The sequence below is a fragment of the Podarcis cretensis genome, assembly GCF_951804945.1.
Source record: "Podarcis cretensis genome assembly, chromosome: 3".
Classification (NCBI taxonomy): Eukaryota; Metazoa; Chordata; class Lepidosauria; order Squamata; family Lacertidae; genus Podarcis; species Podarcis cretensis.
This window is the reverse complement of record NC_137172.1, coordinates 62,263,323-62,275,662: the sequence shown is the minus strand read 5'-3', so window position 1 is coordinate 62,275,662 and position 12,340 is coordinate 62,263,323.

Below are 12,340 nucleotides of genomic sequence, written 5' to 3'. Positions count from 1 at the left end.
GCTTTCCACAAGAGCTCTAGTAGGAATAAAAGGGGGAGTGGAAGTTTAATTTGGCAGGCATTTTAATAAGGCAAGGCTGTAGAAGTTTCATATTCTTTAGAAATACATGCCATTACTTTGTTTCAGATTTTGAGGTTGCTTTCAGATATAAAACACAGGAACAGTAACCGGAGGCTCTTTTACAAAGTATGTGCATGAATGCAGGGCCCCTCCAGATGACAGTTTAATTGTGTGTTCCTGATGATTTGTGCTCACGATGGTATCAGGGCAGTTATACATGATCTCAACTTCAATACCATTGAATGCACCTGCAAAAGTTTCAGGGGAGACATACTGCTTTGTTTACAATTACTGCAGATTCTGTAGCTCCTGGCTTAAATTCTGTAACTTTTCATGCCACAAATGCTTTGGGTTGTTCGGGAGATTTCTGCCCACTTTTGTTGTGTTAGAGTGGAAGAATGGCCCTCCAGTTGTAATAATGCAGTAACACTGGGGAAGCAGCACAGAACAATTAATGAAGTAGAATGGTGTGTAGGCAATCCAGTTATTGCACTATTGTTGTATAAATGACATGATGCACAAAACACCCACAAAAAGCACCAGTTTGGGGGCCCCCAAAGGAGGCAGGTCCATTACAGCGAATGGGGCACTGCTTTATCTGCTCAACCAGCTCCCATCTGCCTGCCTTCTATTCATAACTAGACCAGAGGGCAACACTGACTGCAAGATTCTTCCTCCACGTTCTCCGTGTTGCCCTTGTAGAACTCAGCATGGAGGATGAGGAGAAGGGTGGGAGCAAACCAAGTATTGGTTGGCTACAGTTATCGTTGGCTCTGGCTCCACCACTGCACTAACTGTCCAAATGGGCAGCAGCCACCACTGGAGGGTCCACACTGGCACATATTTAGGAAAGGTGGAAACAGAATAGGTCTATACCACCATTCTAAGTGTATAGAATAGGTGGTAATGCTTAGAATAGGTTAGCTTAGAATATATTCTTGGGAAATCTATTAGCTCCTAGTCATCAATTCATTTTCATTTATGTGATTGATCTAATGCTACTACTACTACTACTACTACTACTACTAATGATAATAATTCTTCAAGTGCAAGTTACTAGTGATACCCATTTAAGTGAGGTAAGAATTGGAATTAGCTGCTCATCTAGTTACTATAGGACATTCAGGGGTGAAGTAGATGTGACTTGAATTGAGTGACTGCAAATCATGTGTCTAGTTTTTTAAAAATAAATATTTAAATAGCAGCCCCCACCCCAAATTAGGATTAGGATCGGAACATGCAGGAGTAAGTTAGTCCCTCCCCCAGCAGTTCCAATAAAATTCGCACACAGAGAGAGTTGCTATTTCCCGGGGTGGGGGGAGCTTTCATTGGTCCCCAGTGTGGTCCTAAACCAATCTGGGAACTCAGTGCCTCTCTCTTTCATTTTTTAAAGAGATGAATGATTGAGTTGCAAAACACTAGGCCTTCTCTAGATTGATCATTTACTGAAGCCTTTGCTATACTCAGAGCTATGCCAAGTGCTGCAGTTGTGTACCAGACTGATTGTACTAGTGACTCTGTCACTTCAGTGTCTTGTTCTGATCCAAGCAAAAACTCCGGTTGTGTGCAGAGAAGGGGGTCTGACTCAAGGCAAAAGTTCATGTTTGGGCCCAGCAAGGCAAAGTAGGGCAAGGTTTATAGTGGCACCCAGGACCAGTGGAGGTAGAGACCAAAAGGAATCCATGTTCACAACTACTAAACTGGTAAATGTGTGCAAAAATGCACCGACAACTCCCAACTCCAAAAAAGAAAAGAAATCCACACCAACTTCTGACACCATGTGATGCCTGATTCTCAAAGGTTTTGTGAATCAAGCTCAGCAATGTGCAGGCCTCCAAAAAAGACAACCAGGTTCATTCATTAGTCAAAACACAAGCAAGTGTAAACAGACACCTAGAGAAGGGACAATAGACCAAAGCACTTGGTTGAGCAAATATTTTTTTACCTATTCTGATGAAGCAATTCATAAATCTTAAAAGGACATTACACTAGGAAAGAAAAAAGTGTACAGATGAGAATCAAACAATACAGCAAGAAGATACCATTTATACCCTGTCTTTCTATGTATTCAAAGCACACAGGAAACCTACAGTATTAAGCTTAAAAATAGCATTTGTAATGTCATCCTCCTTGGTTGTTCAATACTCATAAAATCCTGCCTGATATACCACCAAGATTGATCACAACTCCCTAATGAGTGTGCACTCAGTGGTGATCTGAGATTTGCTGTCGCAGAATGTGTGAATCAGCCCTGACTATAGTACCAATTAGAGGAGGAAATGTTTGGACAATATATGAAGCAATTAAAACTGTTGAAACAGTCAAATCCAGTGCTAAATTTTCTTACATCATTATCCCATTTCACTCATACAGAGCTTGAATCTATGGAATGATTCCACACATTTCTAGAAATGGAAATAAACAAACAGCACTGAGCGTTTGAACTAGATACCAGCTCTTCTACATAAGAATAAATAGAGCATATTCATCATCATCGAATGTGTTAAACCTCTAAGTATCACAACTCTGTAAATAAAAGACACTGAAGAATTATGAAGATTAACTGTACAATGTGGGTTGAGAAACAAATGTAGTACCAAAATTAATAATAGTATCTCAGGAGCTTTGCAAGTGGAACCGTTTAGCCATGAGGGCAGGAAAAATATTTAAAGTGATTTTGCAGTGCTGGCAGTGACAAATATATATTTCCCCTTTTCTGGGTGCATATCTTAAAATAAATCCTAATCCTAGCTAGCTAGCTAGCTCTACAGACACTTCTGTCACTTCTTTTATAGAGGAAGAGCCAGCACACCTGGCATACATGTTAATGCATAGGAGGTGGTGAGCAGTGGGAAGGATAGAAAATTGGATTTATTCTGGGCAAGGGAAGGAGTAGAGAATAAAGAACTATCCAATTCTTCGTTAAGTGAGCAGTTGCTTTCTTATATTGGGTGCTGGGAAGTTTATCTTACACCTACAAAGATGAAAATGTTAAAAAAAGAAAACTAGCAGAAAAAAGGAAACTAGCAGAACCAACTCTCATTACTCATGTATGGGGAACAGCAATAAGTAGCCAAGTGAAATCAAGAATAGGGCTCCTGCGCTTTTCATTGTTGTCTAGTTTGGTCACATCCCGCAGTGATGTTGGGGGCTAAAGGGGCAACTGTCAGTCTTCCCCTTTTCTAATGCAACTAGTACAAATCCTGCCCTACCTTGTATCTCTGTTCATACTAATGAGAGATGTTTTAACATCATTGGACTAAATCCTCAAAACTGAGGGAACTTTTTTTTGGGGGGGGGGATATATGGTGCAGAAAATAACAACGTGCACATTTTTTAAAATAGATTTGTTTGGTTCTCCTGGGGGGGGGGGTTGGTGGCCTCGTGTTTCCCTGAGCATTCAGTCAATCTTTGCCAATCCCTACATTTCCTGCGGCTGATGAAATCAAGCAAGCATAAAATGGGACTTCAGGTTAGAGGTAATTCCACTTTACTGCATGTGTTCTGGATGGTAATAAGGTTTCAAATGTGCTAAGACTGGAATAACTCATGTTGTATACCCAACTGTCAGTGGCTTGCTGAAAAGCAAGTAGTACAAGGGAAATACCCGAGAATCTGATGCCCCAAATGGACCACTTTGAAACACAGATATGGGTAACAAAATAAGCTGCCAATGAAGTCTTTACATAGAAAAAGGCCTCAGAGTGATTGCATGAGCTGTTGGTTCTGATAGCTGCTACAGTCACCAATGGAGACCACTGCCTTAGCACTGCCAGCTGATTTATGAGTAGCGAGGAATGAAGAAATAGTGGGAGGTGAAAGGAAAAGTAGGAAATTACCTACTCCTCCCTATTTTCCAGTGACAGAGGAAGTTCTATGACTATGGGTTTGGGGATGAGTGACAGCAGGGTGGGATGACCCGGCAGCAGGGACAGGGAGGAAATCAAGATAAGGGCACCTGCTGCATTGGAAATTATTTTTCTTTCAGCCACTCCCCTCTATCCTCAAATACTTTTCCTCCCAACATAATATGTAAAATTAAGTACACTTATGCTAAGAACATAAAAATAGCCTGCTGGATCAGGCCAATGGCTAATCTAGTCCAGCATCCTGTATTCACAGTGACCAACCAAATGCCTGTGGGAAGCCTGTAAACTGGACTATATCATCCACATGCTGCTTTAGCTATCACAGACATTTTCGAGAACAGCTGACCCATAACAACCATACAACTTTCTATCCTTTGGAGATTTTCCAAGGCTGGATTGTTCAGATATTTTTGGAAGGTTGTAAAATCTTTCTGTTGGGTTAGCTTTTGAAGGCCAGAATAAAGCGAAGCGAAGCCAATGAGGGATTTAACAACCATTTTATTTTTTAGCTGCTTAATTGGATTTAGAATAAAATTCAAAGGAATATTTTACATGTGCTTTTAGATTTGTTTCCCTTTTTTGTTTTGAAAGGAAATAATGCATTCATCTAAACAGCTGGATAACTTCTATTTATTCTGTGAGCAAATCTGTTTCAAAAAATGTAAAAAGGTTACAAGTGGTACAAACTGGAAAGGAGACCTGCAGTAGCTGAAATTGCAGATCTGGTGCAAATCTCTCACTGTTCAGAAAATCATGAGCATTTTTCTTTATTTTTAGAACATTTAAAAAGTGTGTACTTTTGCCTTATGTTAAGTGTAGGAGTTTCTTTGAAACTCATCCACATGGGAACAACGAGCATGCAGTGAACCAGCGGGATAAAGTTCACTTCAGATATTTGCCAATATTTCACAAAGGGTGAAATGAAAGTCATCTAACTGTTTTAAAGATTCCCCTCTAAAAGTATTTAACCCTCCATTGATCAAACAATTGATGAACGATACCAAACTGGCATCAGGGTCAAAAGTACCACAAGAAAGTCATACCAAAATAGATAAGTGATAGACGTTATTAAGCATTTGCAAGGGGTGGGGGAAATCATGGGCATATTATGGGGAGTAAAAATTGCAGAGAGGAACCCAACTTTGGTGAGTGTGTCTTTGTGTATGACTATATACCAGCCTGTGTCAATGTGCAAATGTGTGTGTCTATCTGCCTGTCTCAATATCTCCCATTCTGCTCTGTATTTGTGTGTTCCATGCATATGTGTGTGCAACTGCTATATGTGTTTGTGTGTGCATGTGCCTTGGCCATATCCACTATCGCCATGAACATGCAACCCATGGTTAGTCTCTTCAGAAGTATCTTCTTATTGTATTCACTTGGATCATTCATGGGGCAAAACTTTAGTACTGTACAATTGGGAAACGGATATACATGTTAATAGTTGCTGGAAGGTGTCCCTTTGAGCCTAATGTAGGAATTTTTAGTTCTACTTCCTCTATTCTTGATGATGAATCCAATTTGATGCTAGTCTTCATCGACCTCCCATTGGAAACCATTCCCTATTATCAAATTGTCTATGATAAGTGAACCATATACTCCTTTAATATCTATCCTTAAATGGCAAATTTCTTGATATGGTGTTATCACAGAGGGAAAACACAATGACATTTCATGCAACTGGGCTTCCACATGAGGAGATAAAATACCACTTCCCTTTGTGAAAGGCTTTATAAAGATAGCTTTTAATAGACACGGGAGTGGATTTGACTACAGTATTGTACAACAAATCTGAAGGAGAAGCAGATTATTTTTATTATGTGCAATCCAATCCTGTTCACGTTACTCAGGAGTGAGACCCATTATATTCAATTGGACATCCTCATAGATAATTATGTATAAAACTGTTGCTGGAAACACAGCAGCAGGAATTTACAATTAGTTGATTTTTGTGCCCTAAGAGTTGTGAACAATCTTTAGAACCAGATCAGGATAGAGCGATTTGTTTCAGGTAGCGCCATAGGGACGTACAGATGAAGGCTGGAACTGGTATGTGAATGTTTGTTGATATTGTTGCATTTATATCCTGCTTTTCCAATGCAAATCAGCTTTAGTACACTGGGAGGAGAAAGAAGAGATGCCAGGTGAGAGCTGGGAGGGGCTACTACCTTCTGGCTAAGAAGGCTAAGAAGATGGTGAAATGCAAACAGGGGACGGAGAAAGGGCTGAACTCCTCAATGCCTTCTTTGCCTCAGTCTTCTCCGATAAAGAAAACAATGCCCGACCTGAAGAATTTGGAGCAAATTATTCAGCAGAGGAAACACAGCCCAGAATAACTAAGGAGATAGTACAAGAATACTTGGCTAGTTTAGATGTATTCAAGTCTCCAGGGCCAGATGAACTGCATCCAAGAGTATTAAAAGAACTGGCAGATGTGATCTCAGAACCACTGGCAGTCATCTTTGAGAATTCCTGGAGAACAGACGAAGTCCCGGCAGACTGGAGGAGGGCAAATGCTGTCCCTATTTTCAAAAAGGGGGAAAGAGAGGACCCAAATAATTACCGCCCAGTCAGTCTGACATCAATATCAGGGAAGATTCTGGAGCAGATCATTAAGCAAACAGTCTGTGAGCACCTAGAAAAGAATGCTGTGATCACCAATAGTCAGCATGGATTTCTGAAAAATAAGTCATGTCAGACGAACCTGATCTCGTTTTTTGACAGAATTACAAGCCTGGTAGATGAAGGGAACACAGTGGATGTAGCCTACCTTGATTTCAGCAAGGCATTTGACAAGGTGCCCCATGATATTCTTGTAAAGAAGCTGGTAAAATGCGGTCTTGACTATGTTACCACTCAGTGGATTTGTAACTGGCTGACTGACCGAACCCAAAGGGTGCTCATCAATGGTTCCTCTTCATCCTGGAGAACAGTGACTAGTGGGGTGCAAAGGGTTCTGTCTTGGGCCCGGTCTTATTCAACCTCTTTATCAACGACTTGGATGATGGACTCAAGGGCATCCTGATCAAATTTGCAGATGACACCAAACTAGGAGGGGTGGCTAACACCCCAGAGGACAGGATCACACTTCAAAACGACCTTGACAGATTAGAGAACTGGGCCAAAACAAACAAGATGAATTTTAACAGGGAGAAATGTAAAGTATTGCACTTGGGCAAAAAAAATGAAAGGCACAAATACAAGATGGGTGACACTTGGCTTGAGAGCAGTACATGTGAAAAGGATCTAGGAGTCTTGGTTGACCACAAACTTAACATGAGCCAACAGTGTGACGCAGCAGCTAAAAAAGCCAATGCAATTCTGGGCTGCATCAATAGGAGTATAGCATCTAGATCAAGGGAAGTAATAGTGCCACTGTATTCTGCTCTGGTCAGACCTCACCTGGAGTACTGTGTCCAGTTCTGGGCACCACAGTTCAAGAAGGACACTGACAAACTGGAACGTGTCCAGAGGAGGGCAACCAAAATGGTCAAAGGCCTGGAAACGATGCCTTATGAGGAACGGCTAAGGGAGCTGGGCATGTTTAGCCTGGAGAAGAGGAGGTTAAGGGGTGATATGACAGCCATGTTCAAATATATAAAAGGATGTCACATAGAGGAGGGAGAAAGGTTGTTTTCTGCTGCTCCAGAGAAGCGGACACGGAGCAATGGTTCCAAACTACAAGAAAGAAGATTCCACCTAAACATTAGGAAGAACTTCCTGACAGTAAGAGCTCTTCGACAGTGGAATTTGCTGCCAAGGAGTGTGGTGGAGTCTCCTTCTTTGGAGGTCTTTAAGCAGAGGCTTGACAACCATATGTCAGGAGTGCTCTGATGGTGTTTCCTGCTTGGCAGGGGGTTGGACTCGATGGCCCTGGTGGTCTCTTTCCAACTCTATGATTCTATGATTCTAATTACCTTTGAGAGAGGACTTCATATGCTACTTACTTTATTTGTATTTTTTGTAGCTGTTATCTTATTGTATTATGAAAAACTTTTAAAAAATATTATTTAATGGCAAATCAACTTACTACATAACCAAACTAATATAATGTAAACAAAGAATCTTAAAAAACACTTTAAAATATAAACCACATTTTAAATAAAACATTAAATAAGATAAAAGCATAAACAAATATTTATCCAGACCAGCAACGATAACAAAGTGCAATACCAATTTTCCAATCTTTGGACTGACATCAGAAATTTAAAGCATGCTGAAATAAAAAAGCCTAATTGAAAGTGAGTCAGGAGATCAACTGAACATCCCATGGGAAGGAGTCCTGTCACTACAAGGCAAGAGCTTGGCAGGAATTAAACACCATGCTCTTCTGATCAGTCTATCAGTGCAAGTGTTTCTGCTTGCCAGACAAAGCAATCAGCCTTCTCCTGACTCTTCAGGGTGGATCTGGAGAAGAAGAAAGGGACACAATGGGGGAGAGGGGAGAAGCCTTGCTACACTAGCAGGAGTCCTTCCATTGGCTTCTGCTAGTGTTCTTAGTTTGCTGAATCTAGGCCCCTGTCTCTTGTTCCTGCCAGTCTAGTTGCCCTGGATGGTGGACCTGTGGACCCTTAGCAGGTTTGTACTAGGGCTGTGCTGTAAAATCGAGGTATAGTTCTAATTTCTCAAGAAGAACAAAACACATACAATAAAACCCCTATATCCCTCAGGTGAAGTGTCTCTATAGTAGTTCATGGATCTTATTTCCACCTCCAGTTCATTCACCAAATGACATCCTGCCTCACTGAGCTCAGTGCACAATAGACCACAACCTCCTCCTGGCACCTGCTTGAGGATGTATAAAATGTTTGGCAAGCACAGCTGACTGCAAGTGGTCTTATAGCTTGAATTATCTACTGTCAAATGACACTTCAAGTGAGAATGGAGCTGCAAATGGGAGTCAATTAAAGTTTCACATTTCTCCACTGAAATACAATGGATTAGAGAGCATCTCATACTCTGATTGCAGGATGAAATGAAATCACCTTTCTCTTATGGTAATAGCGCTCATTGTCACCAGTCAAAGAAACATCCTCATCTTCTTTGTAATCAAGTCAGTCGCAATGCAATGGCACCATGCAGAATGACTGATGGCCCTGGATTTATAACAGATTGATAACCTCATCTCAGAGCAACCAGGTTGGGGCTGAAATGACAGCCTCGTGGGCTTGCCATGTGACTTCTTTCACAGCAACAATGAGTAGGCTATCATTTCACAATATTAATCAAATCTGATATTAACGTTCTCAAGAGATTCCTAAACTATGTGTCAGAATCTGCTTAACCCTTTATTCAGTCTTGCAGGGGCAGCATATGTATATGAATATCCTTCATGTCCTGGCTCCCTCTCCAAGAATGAGCAAGCAGAGGTTCTTACTTGTGAGCAAGAAAAATAGCTTTATTCAGGCAACTAGCAGGAGACATGGGGATTCAGGCTCAGCAGCAGACACAGGGCCCAGGAGTCATGGTACAGGAACTCAAGAGCAAGGCATGAAGCCCAGAACTGGACAGAAATGATGAAGATATCCCAAGAAGTTCCACACGTCACCTGCCAAGCTTTTAAAAATAAGGCGTGGCACTCTCACTCATGAGACATACTCACCTCATGGGCATGCTGGGATTGAAAACACACTGGCAGGGTCAGAGGGTCTGCCCCAATCTCTGAAGGCAGTTCCTGGTTCTAGGTGACAAGACTGGACCCTCCTGTTCAGGCTCCTATTCAGTCGCTGCTGTCTCCTGTTCCACCTCCCTCATCAGCTGCCAATCTAAACCCAATCCTAACAGTGCAGCAGGGATAGTGACACTTTGGAGATAATAGGCTCTCAAAGTAAGCATGAGTAATAAAGTAGGGATCAATGGCATCCTCATGACCAAATCAGGCCCCTTCAGGAATGTTGGCTTACCCTACGATCTAGAGGGGTGTGTCAGAAGTGGAAGTCGCAGGGGTTTGCCAGAGAAGATGTTGGCTCACCAAGCTCCACTCTGACAACAAGCTGCTGATGAGGAATGAAGGACAAAAGGTACTTCATATTTCATTGCATTGTACCTCAGTTCTGCAAAGCCAGGTTAGCTATATCCAAGGCCAGACCTATCCTTAGGCAAAATGAGATCACTGCTTCAGGCAGAGGGATGTCACAGAAATCTTTCAAAAATAGAAATGGGGGTGGAAATTGCCTGTTTGCTTACTTGTCCTATGTTTGGAATGGAAATCAATCCAGCTAATACAACTGGTGTTCACCATTGCTGTTGCTTACAGCCCACAAATTAAGTGTAATTGATAACACACACCATTTGCTTTGCATTTCTTTTGGCTTGAAATGAATAGAGTGGAATAATTGATTATTTAAGTTACGTAAGTTATGTACTTTCACCACAGCAGACAGCAAGACAAATGAAAGAAATTTTGGCAGAAGATGAACTGCAACTGAAAGGAAATGGTGCTGCATGTGACAAATATAAGGTGGGACACAAAGGGATGCATTGCTAAGCCCTGAATTGCTTAAGTCAGTCTATTGCCCTTGGGTGCAGTGGAGGATGCTATCCTATCACCAATGTTCAGGGCAGAGTGTCTACTAAGAGTCCAATTAGTAATAGAATAGGAAGGGCACCATCCTGTTTTGGGTTGTATATAGAGCTATCAGGACTATTGCTTTTCTAGATATCCTTCCGTAATACTCCTATTCTAGCATTAAATTCTAAAATCAGTGTGAAACCCTTGGGCTGAAAGATGATTGATATACTCAAATAGCTTTGGCAGCATTGAAAGTCACCTCTCCTTTCACTTTTTTCCCCAGGAGGCGGGGAGATTGCATGGAAAGGATGCCAAAGTCTGCCTACACAGAGCAAGAACAAACAATTATCTGACTGGCTGAGATCACCCCATGACTCATGGAAGCATTTCCCCCATTCTGCTTTATCTGTGATATTGTCTCATAGCCACAGCTAATTGGCAATGTAGCCCAGGGATTCCTCCATCAGATTAAAAAAACAGGAAGATCATAATACAATAATTTGCAGAACATTTAGTGAAACAGCAGCAGAGAGTGTGGGGCAGTTCCAGTGAACAGCAGCAAGCACTTAAAAGAGCAGGGAGGCCTGACTATCCAAAAGGGTGAATATTTGGTGCAGCCCGGATTTCATTCCTCAAACCAAAACAACACAATAACTGACACAGCTTTCTGTATTGTATAAGAGGTAAGTCATGACAGCCAGGAGTGCCAACTTTTCTACTGGCTGCTGGTTTTGTGTCTCTAATAGCAGCTTGATTTTCAGATGTCAACAGACAATCAGGCTTATATCCATGTCATGAAAAGCTAGATGATTGCATAGCTGCTACCAATGGTACAGAAGCAGACTAATATGTTTTTGTTTTCTGGTCAGTTAGCAATCCTAATTACAATGCATCTAAAGCCGAGTCATTTATTTAGATAGGAGTGGATCCAGACCTAGTCACACAGAGTAGACCCACTGAAATCAATGGGGCTTCAGCTACTCATCATTTTTGCCACCCTTTCTGAAATATGCAGAACCCACTGCACACATTTATTTCTGATACTGCTTCTGCTACTTCTGCCATTTGACAAAGTTATGCCACAAAGGGAACAAGAGTGGGAGAGCTACCTCTTGGGAAGGGCTGTAGCTCCCTGACAGAGAACATTATTTCCATTAAGGAAGTCCTAGTCCAGTCCCTGCCAGCTCCAAGTAGTGCTGGAATGGGGCCCTGTCTGAAAGCCTGTAGAGCTGCTGCCATTACTGAGCATGATGGACCAATAGGCAGCTTCTTTGTTTTTCCTGGTCTCTTCCTGCCCCCCATATACAGTGGTACCTTGGTTCTCAGACAACATGGAACCTAAACACTGCAAACCCAGAAGTAAGTGTTCTGGTTTGCAAACTCTCTTTAGAAGCCAAACGTGCTCCGTTTTGAGTGTTATGCTTCTGATTTGAGTGCCACACTTCCGTTTTGAGTGTTACGCTGAGGTCTGTTTGTTTTTGCTATTTTGCATTTTTGTGGCTCTTTTTTGTTGTTTTTGTGACTGTGTGAAGCCCATTTCAGCTACTGATTGGTTGATTGTGTGACTGCAGCACATTATTGCTTTCATTTTATGGATCAACTGTCTTGTCAGATAGTAAAATTCATGTTAAATTGCTGTTTTAGGGGTTGTTTTTAAAAGTCTGGAACGGATTATTCCATTTTGCATTACTTTCTATGGGAAAGCGCATCTTGGTTTTGGAACACTTTGGTTTTGGAACGGTTTTGGAATAGATTAAGTTTGAAAACCAAGGTACCACTGTACCTGCTAAATAAGGTATATCACCATAAATTTGGGGCCAGGTTCCAGGGTTCCAGAGAATCAGAATGGTGACTCTCAAGCACAGCAGGACTGGCTCACCACATTTTGAGTTTATTAAGT